We start from the raw sequence: 20,480 nt of genomic DNA on the forward strand, positions 1-20,480 counted from the left end.
AGTGATATGGAGTTTGGGTGGAGAGTGATATGGAGTTTGGGTGGAGTGATATGGAGTTTGGGTGGAGAGTGATATGGAGTTTGGGTGGAGTGATATGGAGTTTTGGGAAAGCGCTGTGAGGAGGAATCTATGAAGAATGTGATGTAGAGGACGAGGGAGGTAAAATGGTGATGCTAAATTTGGAAGAGGCTGAGCAATATGAGTGAGTGAGTGAGTTTAGTTTTACGTGGCTTTTAGCAATATTCCAACAATATCACAGTGGGGGACACCAGGAATGGGCTTTTACACATTGTACCCATTTGGGGAATCGAACCAAGGTCTTCAGCATAATGAGCAAACGCTTTAACCACTAGGGTACCCCACCGCCCTGAAGTGCAATATGAGGTGGAATTATGTGATGTAGAGTTTGGAGACGAGATGTGATGTGGAATTTAGGAGAAGAAAAGTGTTTAAAGCCTGATGTGGGTTTTGTGAAGAGTGATGTAGTGTTTTAAAGGATTGATGTGGATTTTGAAAGCTGTGTTGAGTTTAAGGGTAGTAATTTGATGTGACATATGGACTCTCAAAGGTTAAATGAACCTTTTGAGTAGAAAAATGTAAAGCTTAACAAATTCTACAAAACTATAAAGTAAAACTGCTTTCCTAATTCCGAGCCTCAAAACCTCCACACTTTAACACCAAGCAGCAACCAACTGAGACAACCACAGCATCCCAAAACACCTCAACAATCACAGAGAGACAGGGCTGCGATCGTTACCACCTCTCCTTGAGAACCCCACTCGGACGCCTGAAGAGCTCCTATTTGTTTAGAATCTTGAATCGGCTTAATTAAATGAAACGATACTTTAACGCGGACACGTGCCACTTGCTGGGAACAGGCTCTCCCGAGGATCGTACGATCCGTCCCCAGCCCCTGCCAAGCTCCATACAGCACATGTCTCTGTGATGAGCCCGTGTACCCTTGAGCTATGGCACAGCTCACAGACACGGGATCTCGGCTTGTCACGGGAGCTGGTACATATGTGACCCGAATACTCGCAAAAAATGTTTTTCGGTATGGATTAATTGATCATCTTAGAACTGAAATTGCATAGGATAAAATTGTATGGTTAATTCTTGAGCTGAAACATTTCCCAGCCATAACCAAATGGCGACATTTGCTGTACCAGTCATATTTGCCATCCCTATTTTAATGGTCTGTCAAGCTTGTGTACCTTTAGTAACTATTTGGTATACTATATCTGATCTGACTAAGGGCACTAAGTAAGAATTCCAATGTAGAATGAAGAAACAGTTGCCCACCATTGCTTTAAAATATGCCATAAATTTATTTATAATTCTTTACATCTCTGCCCATTAAAAAGAACTGTTTCTACTTGATCTGTCTCCTTTTCAGTGCTGCACCAGCAGTTATCCACTGGACCATGAGTGAGTGAGTGAGTGAGTGAGTGAGTGAGTGAGTGAGTGAGTGAGTGAGTGAGTGAGTGAGTGAGTGAGTGAGTGAGTGAGTGAGTGAGTGAGTGAGTGAGTGAGTGAGTGAGTGAGTGAGTGAGTGAGTGAGTGAGTGAGTGAGTGAGTGAGTGAGTCAATGACTCTTACTTCAGTCTAAAATTCAAAACATTCCTTGACAATTTACAGTTGATTTATCTCCATCAAGTCAATTACCAGGCAATGATCCAGTCCGGTAGGGTGACCCTCAACAAAGTCACTGATACAAAAAGTGACCATGTATGACTAGCATAGAACTCAGAAACCTACAGCTTCCTAATGTAGTCTTAACATCGTACTTGAGAATATATGACGACCTGCATGCCTGTGTATGTGTGGCTGCTTGTACTAGCCCAGACAAAGCTGGTTTTATAGTGCTAACTCACTGAGATACTATGCACAGTTAAGCATGAATACCCCACTCTGACACATTATACTGACTCCGAGCCGACCAGTCCTTGTTGTACCCATTAATGCCGAGCGCCAGGCAGGGACCAACAAGTACCATATTTTAACGTCTTTTGGTATGACGCGGTCGGGGATGGAACCCGCGACCTTCCGTTCTCTGGGCAGATGCTCTAACCACTACACCACGGAGGCGGTCAGTCTTTATACGGAGAGCTGAGGCACACAAAGTTTGAAAATGTTTGTTTGTTGTTCAACGCTGTTTGGCAGTGGTCTGTATATAACTGAGTCTGGACCAGACATTCCAGTGACTGACAGCATGAGCATCAATCTACGCATGTGGGATACAGTGACATGTATCAACCAACTCAGTGAACCTGACCACCCGATCCCCATCTCTTATAACAAGCATGGGTTGCTGAAGACCAGTTTTTATCCAGATCTCATGGGTGGTGTGAAAACATAAAAGGATTGTTCTAAGGGGGATATATTTTCAACAGTTTTATGAGATAAAGATAAAAAATTTTTATCTCAAAATATATATTTCTGAAAAAGCAATCCCTGCCTCGATTAAACTCCTGTCACTATTGATTATCTACTTCGAGTAAACTCCCACCCCAAATAAATGCCTGCTTCATGTTATCACCAACCCAAAGGACCCTTCAAAATAATGAAATTCCCAAGTTTCAAACAAGTTACTTTCAACATTTCTTTCAGAAGTGAGTATACAAACCGACACTATGCTAAACAGAATAGTTAAAAAATCACAACGCTACTCTGTTCTTAATCAAATTTGTATTTAAGGAGAGATTAAATCTTCGTTCAAAGATTAAATGAAGTAATTTTGTTCCATACGCCAAACAAACAGAACTTAATTCCCTGACCTTGTGAACTGTTCCGTCATATTCGCAGGGTAATCAGAATTAAAGAGAAGATTGATTTCCGTACCTCAGTTAAATATATTGTGGGTGATAAAATGCTTTTCTGTATTTTCTTTTTGATCATGACAAGAAATCTGTCCATCGCAATCACTTCCACGATTAACGAGAACTCACGGACGCTTCAGCCAATCAGCAACCTCGATAAAATAGTATTTTGGTAGGTCCCCTTCACTATCAGTGGGCAGGATTGAAGTATGAGTGAGAGAGAGGCTGCTGAATCTAATAGATTATAGCTGTGTACAATCACCGATCAGACGTGGACTTCACGCTGTGTGGGAAATATGCAAAACACACAATTTGCCCCTGATTACTGTCAGGTTTATTGGTGAAAATGAATTCTAAATTGAAACATGTATAAATGGGTGTTGTCTACTTTGAACAAACTGTCCAAATTAACAAACCTTTTGTACAAAAACAAAGAAAATGACATTTTTCTGTAATGTTTAGGCCACCGCTGACCTAATCTTTTTCAGATTTGCTGGAAAGCTCTCAGGTTTTGATGAACCGTGGTTAGCTCTATAACTTTGCCTGAACACATGTACATACACACATAACCACTCAACAATTCAACTCACACTCACCTGAACACATGTACATACACACACTGAACCACTCAACAACACACCTGAACACATTGAGGAACTCACCCTGAACACATTCAACAACTCACCCTGAACACATTCAACAACTCACCCTGAACACATTCAACAACTCACCTGAACACATTCAACTCAACTGAACACACTCAACACTCACCCTGAACACACTCAACAACTCACCCTGAACAATTCAACTGAACACATTTTAGAACTCACCCTGAACACATCTACATACACTCACCCTGAACACATTCAACCCTGAACTCACACTGACACTGAACATTCAACAACTCACCCTGAACACATTCACTCCTGAACTCAGGAACATATTCAGGAACTCACCCTGAACACATTTCTGAACAATTCAACAACTCACACTGAACACATTGAACACTCACCCTTCTAACAACTCACTCAACAACTCACCCTGAACACATTCAACAACTCACCCTGAACACATTCAGGAACTCACCCTGGAACTCACCCTGAACACATTCAACAACTCACCCTGAACATATTCAGGAACTCACCCTGAACACATTCAACAACTCACCCTGAACATATTCAGGAACTCACCCTGAACACATTCAACAACTCACCCTGAACATATTCAGGAACTCACCCTGAACACATTCAACAACTCACCCTGAACACATTCAACAACTCACCCTGAACACATTCAACAACTCACCCTGAACATTTCAACAACTCACACTGAACATATTCAGGAACTCAATCTGAATTTGGATCAATGGTGGCATTTCTTCCTCATCAAGCTTCACCCTTCACAAAGTTGAATTACTGTTCAACGCAGCTGAACTCAACACTTACTCACTCACTTGAAATCTTATCATTCTACTTCAAACATTACAAAACCACATGTTCCAACCGTGAACTGCAGAACCCTGTCTAGTAATGACATAACTAGAGTAGATCTAAAATACATGGAAGGGGCAGTAGGGTAGCCTAGTGGTTAAAGCATTCACTCATCAAGCCGAAGACCTGGGTTCGATTCCCCACATAGGTACATTGTGTGAAGCCCATTTCTGGTGTCCCCCCGCTGTGATATTGCTGGAATATTGCTAAAAGCTGCATAAAACCAAACTCACTCTAAAATGATGGAATCAAAATAACATGATGGCGATCAGTGCAATGATTAAAACCATCACACTTAGATCAAAATTACATTTTTTATCATTTTATATAACAGTCATTAGGCTCTGTGAATCACCAGTACTCACAGAGCCTGACCAAGTATTGACTTGTCACTTGATTCACTACATAAAAAGTGGAAAGCATAAAAATAAGATTTATAGATTTTATGCCTCACAAAAAGCATCTTCAAAATCAATAATTATGATACAATTAATTAGACATTATTAGGATCATATAACATCCTTACATCTCATTAAAGAAATATATGTACATTATAAATTCTAAATATAAAAATAATCAACTTATGGCGTGTTGTCTCATATCTATTCATTACATTTACTGTTATTTTGGGAGCAGCTCACAGTAGACAGTAGAAAGTTTTGTCACAGCTGAGGATGAAACAGTTTTGTTTTATTGGGGTGGGGTGGGGGTGGGGGTGGTTGGCCAAGAAGTCTTAAACTAACAGTTTGGGTTTAAATGGTTCCTTTTACCAGATATGCACGTACAAATCTAAAAACACATACCATTTATTGACATTTCAAATGGTTCGACTTCGTGCTGCAGCACTCTCCATTTTCCCCACTGCCCATCTGAGTTCTGCATATGACACCATGATATAATGGAAGCATCATGTGTCTTATTACAGAACTTCCTGGAGAAAAGAATGGTGAGCAAAATTCCAAAGAAATATTAACTTAAAATTATGTGTAATAAATATGAATTAAATAGAAAATAAATATTAAAATTCACTCTACCTTGAATTTTATTCTTGTCAAATTATATCTAAAGTTTGTACAATTTTTGAATACATATTTTTTCAAAACTTTAAGGTTTAGAATCTCATTCAACAATTATGTTTTTATAAAATCACACAGTACATTACTTTTCAGTACAAACCAATCTGGCCTCACAGATAAATTTAGTTTGAAAGGTAAAGAAACGTGCATATAAAACATGGCAGGATTAGTGTCATCTTGATACAAGAGGACGAGTAACTGTTACAACATTCCAAAAATGAATATCACAGGTAATTATACTGTAACAGTTATGAACAAGTCAAAGTGTAATTTAAAAACAACATAAAAAGACCCATTAACCATTTTTGACATGGCAGTACCAAAGCCTCTAAAGTCTTTTCTGATACTCACATTCAATAGCCTTAATTTAAAACACAGCTTTCGATATGAGATCCTAAGACCATAGACCTTTAAATTATTGATTTTTCACATTCAGACTAAAACGTGCATCCACCAGGAGATTTATGTCCATGAAATGAGCATTTTGCTAACATCAGCTTTCAGACTTCCTCTTCTAATTACCCTATATACAAATTGGGCCATGGTTAACACATCGGATTTTATTGATTTTCATATTTGTAGCAAAAAGCATGTCCAGCCAAGATTTATGTCTCTGAATTAGGACTGAATTTATAAGGAGATACTGTTCACTGCGGACGCTTCGGGCTAGATGTAACGATTTTACCTTCTGCTCATTAGGTCTCATAAGAATACATCTAAGACCAAGTCAAAGAAAAGCTACGAGAAAACTAGCGTAACCCTGGGCATGAAGAAAGTTCCAAAGATTTTCTGTCTTTGTTAAGATAACAAAGCTTTGAGATAGTCCTTCCTGACTGGATTAAGCCCAAATGAAGAGATAGATTTATTTATGGTCGTATTGTCATTGTTACGAAGGTAAACTGAGGCTGGACGATGTTGTGTAATCAAGGGGTTTGCAAGTCAGGGCAAATCAGTCAGTTATTACAAGTATTTAAGAGCAAGCAGATCACATAAACCTGAGTTACGTTATCGGTGTCAGTTTGCATGCAGGGTTAATCAGATTGTTGATATTATTCATGTTTTTGGAAGGAATGGTTTAAATGTTTAAAGGTCAGTGAGAACAGATTGGTATCAGGATTGATTTACTGGTGAAAGGTTAGCTTGTTTACATTCTGTCAGGCAAGGTTTATTTGGGAATGATGGTATTTCACTGCCTTTTGGGACCCATTGTGCTTCCTAACAGTAAAGTAAAGGACAGGTCTGTTACAATAAGGCTAAACCAAACCAACGTTCACAGACTTTACTGTTTCTTAAACTCCTCTTGACAGTGATGGAACTTCTTCTTTGTCCTGGAGTTTAACATAATGATTGAAAAATCCAAATTTCGGGCATGTAGTAATGGAGATATAAATATACGATGAAAATACAAAATATATTGCTTACTCTGCCTGCAGCAACAAAGATTTCTTTAACGTCTGGTCATCTCTCCATAATCTATTTACTATTTAAGATAATATGTCAGTTAACGTATTGTAGTTTATTTAATCGCCGTTATCACTATTGGATATACATAGGCATTGAAAATATATTCAAGGATATGTATCCAGTGTAGGAATGGAGATTTGTGAATGTGTATTGTTGGGAAATGTAGCATATATGTATTATTCTGTGGAAATATAGACGGAAAAAATGATTGAAAAATCTCACGAAAAATGTGTCATGGAACCCACAAAGTCTGGTACCTACGGCTAATGTTTGTGTCTGGACACAACAAAACTGGAGAAATCAGGAGGTACTAACAATGACATATTTACCACACCAAGACTACTATTTCAACCTTTTCATCAACAATTATATTTGTGATTTATTTATCATTCTCTACATTTCTCCTTACCCTGACCACTGCCATGTTTGCTGGCCCATCAACATTCGAAAAGGAATCAGCTTGGGTTGGTCCAGGGTGGTGGGGTAGCCTAGTGGTTAAAGCATTCGCTCGTCACGCTAAAGAACCAGGTTCGATTCCCCACATGGGTGTAATGTGTGAAGGTCATTTCTGGTGTCCCCCTGCCTCATGATAATGATAATAATAGTCCATTTATATTTGCGATTTATCCATGCACATTATATGCTCAAATTGCTGACATATTACCCCTGGTCAACGAGTACAGAACACTCAGTTGCCTGTCAGGTGCTCAAGTTCCATGCTGGAATATTGCTAAAAGCAGTGTAAACACTAAACTGGCCAACATGGCCAATATATACTTGTCCAAGGAAGTGCATTCCATCAGCCAAGTTGCCAACGTGCAAGATGCACATGTCAAAGGAACAGGGAACAGATCAGGGGAACACCAGAAATGGGCTTCACACATTGTACCCATGTGGGGAATCAAACCCAGGTGTGGCATTAATGACAAGGTGAGTTGCAGCCTAGACTCCAACCGACCAGTTCCATGGATGAGTAAAGGGTTGAATCCTGGCCCACCTGATCATCTGTTGGGTTTGTCATCACCCTACCCATGGTTGTGGTTTTCTGTCATCTGTCATTTCTTCCCACGGTAAAACCCACATGTTGTGATATTACTGGAATAATGTTCAAACCTGACACTCTCACTAACATCTTCCACATCATCATCTCCTCCATCATCATAATCACCATCAGCTTCACCACCATCACCACCATCACCATCAGCTTAACCACCACCATCACCATCACCACCACCATCAGCTTCACCACCACCACCACCATCACCTTCACCACCACCATCACCATCACCATCACCATCACCATCATCACCACCACCACCATCACCATCACCTTCACCACCATCACCATCAGCTTCACCACCACCACCACCATCATCATCATCATCATCATCATCATCATCATCATCATCATCATCATCATCATCATCATCATCATCATCGTTGTCATCATCTGTCTTCCTCATTACCACTACCACCGGCATCATCATCATCACCACCATCATCATCATCATCATCATCATCATCATCATCATCATCATCATCATCATCACTCACCACCATCATCATCATCACCACCACCACCACCATCATCATCATCATCCATCATCATCATCTGTCTTCCTCATTACCACTACCACCGCATCATCATCATCTTTATCATCCACAACCAATATCGTCATCATCCTTATCAACCTCCTCCTCCTCATCATCATCATCATCACCATCGCGACAACAACCATCACCATCTTCAACAAATAATATTCCTTTTTATTCTAATCTGGATCCAGTGTTTTCTAATCATGACATCATGCAATATCCCCTGTTACACTCTCCTGCTAATAGAATTTTTAAATGAAATTTCTTTTGAGGAATATTATTCTATGCATTTTTTGCACATCTCCTGATTGAACATGACAAAGAGTATTAATGAGAATATGTCATTTAAATCTGGAGGTCTTGGGCTGCCTGGTGTTGAAGATCTCATCGCTTTTTTACACTCAGACAAGTAATTAATAATTCATCAAATCTGGAGAGTCCAAATCCCCCATTTCGTGGCATCCAGAACTAAGATGGGGACTACATTCAGAGGCCTTTAAGGTCCTTCCAAAACAATATATATACATCTGAAACATTCAGTATACGTTTCATCATACCACAGGTTGAATTTCTATATACATGTTTAACTTAAAAAAACTTTTAAAATAATGACCTTAAAACAATCAAGATTTTACTGTCAGAATTTACATTTGTACGTTTATATTTGACTTCATACAATGAAATTTGATATTTAATCATATTTATTATGTGTTCAATCAAGTCAGTCATAAACCAGCTCAGTGACTCACTGTGTACAGTCAAGCCAATCATAAACCTGCTTCACTGACTTGCTGTTTAGTCAAGTCAGTCATAAACCTGCTTCAGTGACTCACTGTGTACAGTCAAGTCAATCATAAACCTGCTTCAGTGACTCGCTGTGTACAGTCAAGTCAATCATAAACCTGCTTCAGTGACTCGCTGTGTACAGTCAAGTCAATCATAAACCTGCTTCAGTGACTCGCTGTGTACAGTCAAGTCAATCATAAACCTGCTTCAGTGACTCGCTGTGTACAGTCAAGTCAATCAAGTCAATCATAAAGTCAAGTCAATCATAAACCAGCTTCAGTGACTCACTGTGTACAGTCAAGTCAATCATAAACCTGCTTCAGTGACTCAGTGCTGTGTACAGTCAAGTCAATCATAAACCTGCTTCAGTGACTCGCTGTGTACAGTCAAGTCAATCATAAACCTGCTTCAGTGACTCACTGTGTACAGTCAAGTCAATCATAAACCTGCTTCAGTGACTCGCTGTGTACAGTCAAGTCAATCATAAACCTGCTTCAGTGACTTGCTGTGTACAGTCAAGTCAATCATAAACCTGCTTCAGTGACTCACTGTGTACAGTCAAGTCAATCATAAACCTGCTTCAGTGACTCACTGTGTACAGTCAAGTCAATCATAAACCTGCTTCAGTGACTCACTGTGTACAGTCAAGTCAATCATAAACCTGCTTCAGTGACTTGCTGTGTACAGTCAAGTCAATCATAAACCTTCTTCAGTGACCCGCTGTGTACAGTCAAGTCAATCCTGCTTCAGTGACCGCTGTGTACAGTCAAGTCAATCATGACTCAGTCAATCATAAACCTTCTTCAGTGCTGTGTACAGTCAAGTCAATCATAAACCTGCTTCAGTGACTCGCTGTGTACAGTCAAGTCAATCATAAACCTGCTTCAGTGACTCGCTGTGTACAGTCAAGTCAATCATAAACCTGCTTCAGTGACTCGCTGTGTACAGTCAAGTCAATCATAAACCTGCTTCAGTGACTCGCTGTGTACAGTCAAGTCAATCATAAACCTGCTTCAGTGACTCGCTGTGTACAGTCAAGTCAATCATAAACCTGCTTCAGTGACTCGCTGTGTACAGTCAAGTCAATCATAACTCCTCAATCAGTCATGTGGTACATGGGTACAGCTGAACCAACCAACCAGTCAATGAGACAACCAACTAACCAATAAATCAATCAAGAGAAAAAAAACCAATCAACCAACCAATCTGATTGTGTGTCATAACCAATATAACATCAGTTATCTAAATGATTGTATGCGATTGGTTTGATCTCATCTATTACCAATCTGATTGTGTGTTATAACCAATATAACATCAGTTATCTAAATGATTGTATGCGATTGGTTTGATCTCATCTAGTACTGGTCTGATTGTGTGTTATAACCAATATAACATCAGTTATCTAAATGATTGTATGCGATTGTTTGATCTCAGCGATTGGTTTGATCTCATCTAGTACTGGTCTGATTGGGTGCTATAACCCGTATTACATCACCGACCTAGATGATTGTATTACTCAAATGATCAGATATAAAAGAGTTCATATAATACTTATGAACTTGTGTAAACTTCACACACAACAGTGTATTGGCATCAGGATGGCACCACTGATGTCATTCAAATCATTTCGCCATGTAAGGTTGGAGTGACACCACACCAGAAACATCATAGCTGAAGAATGGTCATGTGGTTTTCTAACAGGGGAGAGCTGAAAATTAGGAAATTATGAGCTATAAAGAAATTACTGCACTTGCTTGTGCATCCTGATTTTACGAAAGTCATGTAAATATTCAAAACCTACACCACAAAGCAAACGTTCTACAATGACTGAGCTTTGATTTAAATCCTTCCCTGAAGGTCCCTGGAGCATCTCACTGACACAACAGCTGAATCAGGTCTAAACATCCCCCATGTGGGATTTCTGTTACACACGATACAGATTCTCGCTGCGGGATCCATCATGGCTGCTGATGGTGGATGGAGCTCTTTACTTTCACCCAGTACATCTGGACATCCCATCTTGATGGGCATCAGACATTAGGTCAGTCAGTAGGTACCCGTGAATACCCCCCGAGATTCAGACGGTTTTACCAGCTGATGACGGAGCTGAGATACCGACACATCCCAGCAACTTGACACTATCACTGCACAGCATCTTACAGAAATCTGACAAATCTAATAGGATTTATGAAATATTTTGAAACTGTGCAGATGTCTCAGATTCTAATTGCATAAAGAAAAAATCGTACGAATTAAGATATTTTTTACACATCAAAATAGCTTGTCCTTGAAACCTTCACGAAAAATTTATCATTTTCAGCAAACACATCCACTATTCTTAGTCAGAATGACATTAGTCTGCAAACTGAGGCAATATTTTCAAGTTATTAATTCCTGTATGTCAAAGATTACAATCCCCACATTTCCAACAGGTAAACAAGTGCAAAAAAACTTGCTTTAAGCAAAACTACAGACAGAAGCATCTTTGTTAAATATCCCTTTGTTGCTCCATGAAAGCCACTGCTTCAAAGAATAAATTCAGAATACACCACTATTACAGCACTTGGCTCTGACATTATCCTGGACAGAACATTGTATTTCATAACCTAGTTCAGTTGAGCAGTCTCTCAGAACAAGGTCTATGAGTGTTTCTTAAGTCGCTTCCAAATGTTAAGTTTTCACCGGCGATTATTCCTGAATATTTATACATGTAGTTATATTATTTAAAGAAGATATTGTTGTTTTTCTCCGTTGGACAGTGAACTGTCTAGACTATTTGTCTGATTCATGTCTTGGGAGCCACAGTCTCCTTATGTCAGTGTGCAGGTGGACAAAGCAATATTTCAGGATTTTCTTTGGAGGCGGCAAACTTCAAGCGGAACCAAATAGACGCTGCGGAGTTTCAGCCAGTGCAGGTCACGTGGTTACAGCATTAACAGAGAACTGCAGGATGGTGGTTCCATTCTGGTCATGTTGCTGGAATGAGTGAGTGAATATGGTTTTACGCCACTTTTAGCAATATTCCAGCAATATCATGCCGGGGTACACCAGAAATGGGCTTCACACATTGTAGCATGTGGGGAATCTAACCCAGGCCTTTGATATGGCAAACCACCAGACTTAGTGAGTGATCGAGTGAGTGAGTATGGTTTTACGCCACTTTTAGCAATATTCCAGCAATATCATGGCGGGGGACACCAGAAATGGGCTTCACACATGTGCCCATGTGGGGATTCAAACCCGGTTCTTCGGTGTGACGAGCGGATGCTTTAACTACTAGGCTACCCCACCACCCCCCACCAGACTTAACCCCACCGGCACCTCATGTCACTGGAATGATGCTGAACACATGAAACACAAACCCAGGTTTCGGTCACATATTTTAACAATAATACCCTGAGTAGCTGGGCCAATTTTTATTTATTTCACCATCAGCTGTTTATTCCTAATATTCAATACGCTTTGGCCATTTAAGGTCTCTGTGACATAATAAACCTTAAAAGTCATTATGATTGAGTGAGTTTAGTTTAATGCCACTTTTGACCCGTGAAGATCCGGGGTAGAATAGGTCTTCAGCAACCCATTCTTGTCATAAAAGGCGACTATGCTTGTCATAAAAGGCAACTAACGGGATCGGGTGGTCAGGCTCGCTGACTTGGTTGACACAGGTCATCGGTTCCCAATTGCGCAGATCGATGTTCATGCTGTTGATCACTGGATTGTCTGGTCCAGACTCGATTGTTTACAGACTGCCACCATATAGCTGGAATATTGCTGAGTGCGGCGTAAAACTAAACTCACTCACTCACTCACTTAATGCCACTTTTAGCAATATTCCAGCAATATCAGGGGACACCAGAAATGGACTTCACATATAGCACCCATCTGGTGATTCGGCATGATCAGCGAACACTTTAACTACTCAGCTATCCCTTCCCAACATTCATTGAAACTTAACAGAAAAGGAAATTATTCAACCTTAATCTGCTTGTATCATGCTGAATATCATATGCATATGTAAAGGTAATGTGTAAGTGAGGTCGAATTTATACATTTCTCAAGAAGCGTTTTTCTATTATCTGAACCTCAGTAATTTTGTCTGGTTTTCATTGATGCAGATAAAAACAGTACAAGCATGTCTTACAAACTTCAAGTTGTTTTACAGATTTGGCTACAGTGAGTTTTTTACGACGGAAGTTGAAAACAATCATGCCTTTGGCTCATAAGACCGATGTTAGACCTTACACCAGTGTTAAATAAACCTGTCACTGTAACCTTGAAGATTACCTACCATTTGTTGCCGTGATATTGTTGGAATATTGCTAAAAGCAGCGTAAAACTAAACTCACTCACTGATGTAGGCTGGTTATAGTGTTAACCAGCCTACTTGTTTCATGCTTTAATGACATGAGTGAGTGAGTGAGCGAGTCTAGTTTTACGCCGCACCCAGCAATATTTGCAGCTATAAGGCGGCGGTCTGTAAATAATCAAGTCTGGACCAGACAATCCAGTGATCAACAGCATGAGCATCAATCTGCGTAATTGGGAACCGATGACATGTGTCAACCAAGCCAGCGAGCCTGATCCCGTTAGTCGCCTCTTACGACAAACATGGGTTACTGAAGGTACATTCTACCCCAGACCTTCATGAGTTTTAATGCCATGAGCCAGGCAGGGTAAGTGTCAACCTTATACCAACATGGCTGGGGTTTCAACCAGTGGATCTCCATCCACTGCACCACAGGTCTAAGACATTAAGACATGCCCAGTGAGGGTCCTCACTCATCCTGCTTCATCCTTTCTTCAGCATTTGTTCATCCGTTTACTTGATGAAATTCACTGATACAGACAAACCAAACATTTTTGCTCTGAATCTTGTCTGTCAACAATTTATGTTCACAGATGACATATATTAAAGTTTGAAATACCTTTAAAATAACCTGAAAACAGCTTCTCTAACAAAATTGATGAAAATTTAAAAATAAATTTCTTGCCTTTTTTTCTGAGGTTTTCACTTACGGTGACTTTACAATGAATCAAGGACTTCTCTCTTCAAAGAGTGAATGAGTGAGTTGATTTTAGCTTTATCATGGCCTGTAGTCTCATGTAATAATCCAAAACATAACTGGTATAAGCACAGATATTTGAACCACATAAAGCAGATCCTTCATTACAAAGGGAGGTAACTGCACACAGTTAAATGCATCAACTCAGACCACTATAAAATTGCTTTGAGTAAACCAATTTTGTTTCATATGAACACAAATTCAAATTCAAATTCTGAAGTACTACCATTGGCTACCTCCTTCTAAGCTGATTTGTCACTAAACTGAAAGTGATTTGGTACTTTCAAAGTACTTTTGCAATGAACAAAGCATCTTCATTTGTCATAGTAGGAATTGGGTTTTTCAAACTTGAGAAGTTAGAATACCGCTTTTATTACTTATCCATCTATTTTGTTCTTGCTATGTTTGGCCATCATTTCAATTTCAGTTTCCATTTTCTCTCAGCTGTTCAAGATATTTTTTGGATTAAACTTCTTTTTAATGTTTGGCCAACGTTTCGAGACCATTCCAGGTCCCTTCATCAGGTGAACTAAACATTATAATCAGCTGGTTAAACATTGTTTTCCGCAGAATAATGAATTGTAAAATAAGATTTGGATATAAATAACATCAGGGGACATGCTGCGTGATAAAATAAATATTTTGACATAAATGATGTAAACATTTATAAAAAACTAGGCACTTTTATTTGCAGATACAAGAGGTAAAATAAGTCAACATATATTTCTTACATAGACAAGAATAGACAAGATTTTGTCAAGAAACATTCAGAACATGCCTATTTCCAGCTGGAACTTTCAAATATATTTTTAAACAACTTATCCAGCGAGTCCATGCTTAAAAAGACACTGATATATTTTTAACTTTATTATGCTCCTATTTCCGTTTTTTGGGCCTCAGCTCCAAATCCTACTTTTGGATCCAACCATCACCAAATGATATTCCCTCTAGTGCAGTAATTACCAATATATCAACAAGCAGAATGATCAGTGGGCTGACATTGGTTGTCAGTCCACGTAGAATTTACGCGACGTCTGTCCTGCACCAATCTGCCGACATTGACGACACATTATCTCCGCGTGCTGAGGTTTCTCTTAGTAAATCAGCTTCTATCTCAGGGGAAATTTCTTCCTAGTGGCAAGTATATGCCTAAATTAGTAGGACTTTTTAAGACGGAGAGCTATGGTTACCAGCTGATCAGCTTCATTTGTAGAAGACGGGGCTACTGTTAGGCGGAGCGCAAAGTCACCATCTTCCCTCAAGCTTCAGATGTTGGATCTTCTGCTCCAGAGAGCAAATTTAGTTTCATCTCTAGGAATTCTCGACTCTCTTCCCGGCAAGCAGGATAGATGTTTGTTTAGATATACAAAGTCTATCTGGGTGTATCTGTATCAATAGGGGGGGGCGGTGGGGTAGCCTAGTGGTTAAAGCTTTGGCTCGTCATGCCAGAGACCCGGGTTCGACTCCCCACATGGGTACAATGTGTGAAGCCCATTTCTGGTGTCCCCCGCCATGATGTTGCTGGAATATTGCTAAAAGCGGCGTAAATCCAAACTCAGTCAGTCAGTCAGTCAGTCAATCAGTCAGTCAGTATCAATAGGGTGGTACAGTGGTTAATGTGTTTGCCAGTTAGACTTATGAACATGGTTTGCTTCCTAATATGGGTTCTGTTTAACCAATTTTAGGACATTATATGTGATGTGATACAATTATCTACATGCAGTGTTTAGTAGTGAAATAATGAAACTGGAACTTTATAACCTCTAAATATCCATATCTCTGACAGAAACTAATATTCAGACTTGTGGGTTTGTTGTACTTAAAGTCTTCACTCATGTAACCCTGGAATAGCAGGAATAAGCAGCTGTGTGATTGTAGTTGTCAATTTTGGGAGAAAAGAGTTATTTTGTTCACGATGAAAACTAAAACAACTCACACATATCACTCCACTAACCCAATACCATCTGTATACACTAACTGACTCAACCCTCTCCACCAACCCAATCCACCACTTCAACACCAACCCACTCAACCACCTCAACCAATTAATCCCCTCTTCACCAACTCAATGACATACCGCTTCACCAACCCACTCAACCACTTCAACACAACCCCTCTCAACCACCTCTACACCAACCCACTCAACCCTCTCCACCAACCCACGCTACTACCACCTCACAACTAACCAACCCACACACACCACCTCAACACCAACCCACACCCACACTACCACTCTCAACACCAACCCACACTACCACCTCAACACCAACCCACACTACCACCCTCAACACCAACCCACTACTACCTCAACACCTCCTCAACACCAACTACCCACACTACTAAACACCAACCCACACTACCACCTCAACACCAACCCACACTACCACCTCAACACCAACCCACACTACCACCTCAACACCAACCCACACTACCACCTAAACACTCAACTCACTACTACCTAAACACCAACTCCACAACTCAACACCAACCCACACTACTACCTCAACACCAACTCCCACACTACTACTCTCTCAACACCAACCCACACTACTAAATTCTAACACCAACCCACACTACCACTCTAAACACAACACCAACCCACACTACTACCTCAACACTAACCTTACACTAAGCACACCTAAACATCAACCCCACACTACCTACCTCAACACCAACCCACACTACCACCTCAACACCAACCCACACTACCACCTAAACACCAACCCACACTACCACTCTCAACACCAACCCACACTACCCACACTACCACCTCAACACTCAACCCACACTACTACCTAAACACCAACCCACACTACATACCCCTCAACACCAACCCACACTACCACCTCAACACCAACTCCACACTACCACCTTAAACACCAACCCACACAACACCACCTCAACACACCAACCCACACTACCACCTCAACTAACCTAACCCACTACCACTAACACCAACCCACACTACCACCTCAACACCAACCCACACTTACCACCTCAACACCAACCCACACTACCACCTCAACACCAACCCACACTACCACCTTAAACACCAACCCACACACTACCACCTCAACACCAACCCACACTACCACCTAAACACCAACCCACACTACCACCTCAACACCAACCCACACTCACACTAACCTCAACATCAACACCACACCAACCCACACCACCACCTCAACACCAACCCACACTACCACCTAAACACCAACCCACACTACCACCTCAACACCAACCCACACTACCACCTCAACACCAACCCACACTACCACCTCAACACCAACCCACACTACCACCTCAACACCAACCCACACTACCACCTCAACACCAACCCACACTACCACCTCAACACCAACCCACACTACCACCTCAACACCAACCCACACTACCACCTCAACACCAACCCACACTACCACCTCAACACACCTCAACCAACCCACACTACCACCTCAACACCAACCCACACTACCACACCCTCAACACCAACCCACACTACCACACTACCAACACCAACCCACACTACCACCCCAACACCAACCCACACTACCACCCTCAACACCAACCCACACTACCACCTCAACACCAACCCACACTACCACCTCAACACCAACCAACCACACTACTACTACCACCAACACCAACCCACACTACCACCTCAACACCAACCCACACTACCACCTCAACACCAACTTCCACACACTCATCACCACCTCAACACCAACCCACACTAACTCACCTCAACACTAACACACCCAACACCAACTACACTACCACCTCAACACTCAACTCCACACTACTCAACTCAACACCAACCCACACTACTACTCTCAACAATTCTCAACCCACACTACTACTCTCAATACTAACCCACACTGGTCAACTTCTCAACACCAACTCCCACACTACTACCTCAAACACAAAACCCACACTACTACCTCAACACTAAATCCCACACTACTACTTTTAAACACAAAATCCCATACTACTAATTTCAATACCAACCCCACACTACACTAATTTCAACACACTAACTCCTCAATACTACCAACTCTAACAACCTAAATCCCATAACTCCTCAATATCAACCCACACTACTACCTTTAAACACTAACCCACACTACTACTTTCAATACTCAAATCCAACTCCACACTTACTACTCTAAATAATTAAATCCCACACTCAAGCAACATTTTTAACATCTAACCAATACTACTACCTTCAATATCAACTCCATACACTACTACCTCTAACACAAACTCATACTAACTCTAAATACTCAACCCACACTACTACTCTCAAACCAACCCACACTGCTACCTCAATACTAACTCCACACTACCTACTCTAAACACTAACTCCACACTGGCCACTTCAACACTAAATCCCACACTACTACTTCTAACACCAACCCAAACTACTACTCTCAATATCAACCCAAACTTAACTTTCAACACTCAACTCCACACTACTACTCTCAATATCAACTTCCACACTACCACTCTTAACACCTAACCCATACTACTAACTTTCAACACTAACTCACATACTACTACTCTCAACACCAACTCCACACTACTACTCTCAACACTAACCCAAACTACAAACTCAACATCAACTCCCATACTACTACTCCTAAACACTAACCTACACTTACCACTCTCAATAACAAACCCCACTTAACTTCTCTACCAACCTACACTACTACTCTCAACACCAACCCACACTGCTACCTCAACACAACAACCTTACTCAATCCCAACCCACTACTACACTTCAAACTAACCTACACACTACCAATTTCAACACAAACCCACCTACTAACTCTCAAAGACCAACCCACACTCACTACCTCCAACACTAAACTCCACACTTACTACTTAAAAACACTCAACCCACACTACTAACAACCTAAACACCAACCCCAAACTCACTACCTAAAACACCAACCCACACTACTACTCAAACACCAACTCCACACTACCACTCTCAATACCAACTCCACACTAATTAAACACCAACCCACACTACCACCTCAAACACTACAACTCCACACTGCTTCTCAACACCAACCCACACTACCACCTAAACACCAACTTCATTACCAATTGCCTAAATACCAACTCCACACTACTACCTAAAACACCAAACACTGCCACCTCTAAACACCAACCACACTACCTCTTAAATATTCAACTCCACACTACTACACACCCAAAACACCAACCCACACTACTACCTAAACACTCAACCCACACTGCCTAAACACCAACTCCACACTACTACCTCACAACACTAACCCAAACTACTACTCTTTCAACACTAACTTCAACACTTTCACTACCACTCCTCTCCACTAACTCCCACACTACTACTCTAAACACCAACCCACACTGCCATTTCAATACTCAACCCACACTGCCACTTCTCAATACCAACCCACACTACTACTTCTGAAAACCAACTCACACTACCACTCTCAACACCAACCCACACTAACCACTCTCAACACCAACCCACACTACTACTTTAAAAACCAACTCCACACTACCATCTTGAAAACTAACCAACACTACTACTCTCACACTCAACACTAACACCACTCACTCTCAACTCAATACCCAACCCACACTACCACCTCAACACCAACCTACACACTACTACCTCTCAACACCAACCCACACTGCTACCTCAACAATACCACACTACCACCCACAACACCAACCTAACACTACCAACCAACACTACCACCACTACCAAAATTCAACTCCACACTACACACCTCCACACTCAACTCCACACTACTACTCCAAATACCAACTCCACACTGCCACCTCAACACCAACCCACACTACCAATTTCAACACCAACTCCACACTACCACCTTCAACACAAAACCCACTCCAACCTCTAAACACCAACTCCACACTCTACCACCTCAACACACCAACTTCCACACTACCACCTCAATACCAAACCTCCACTTCAACCTTCTCCACCAACCCACACTACCACCTAAACACAACACCCACCACTACTAACCTCAACACCAACCCACACTAATTTTAAACACCAACCCACACTACCACTTCAACACTAACCCACTACTACCACTCACACACCACCACCTCAACACACCAACTCAACACACACTACCACCTAAACACCAACCCACACTG

This window comes from Haliotis rubra, unplaced genomic scaffold, assembly GCF_003918875.1.
Source record: "Haliotis rubra isolate DU_JTF1 unplaced genomic scaffold, ASM391887v1 Scf190, whole genome shotgun sequence".
NCBI lineage: Eukaryota > Metazoa > Mollusca > Gastropoda > Lepetellida > Haliotidae > Haliotis > Haliotis rubra.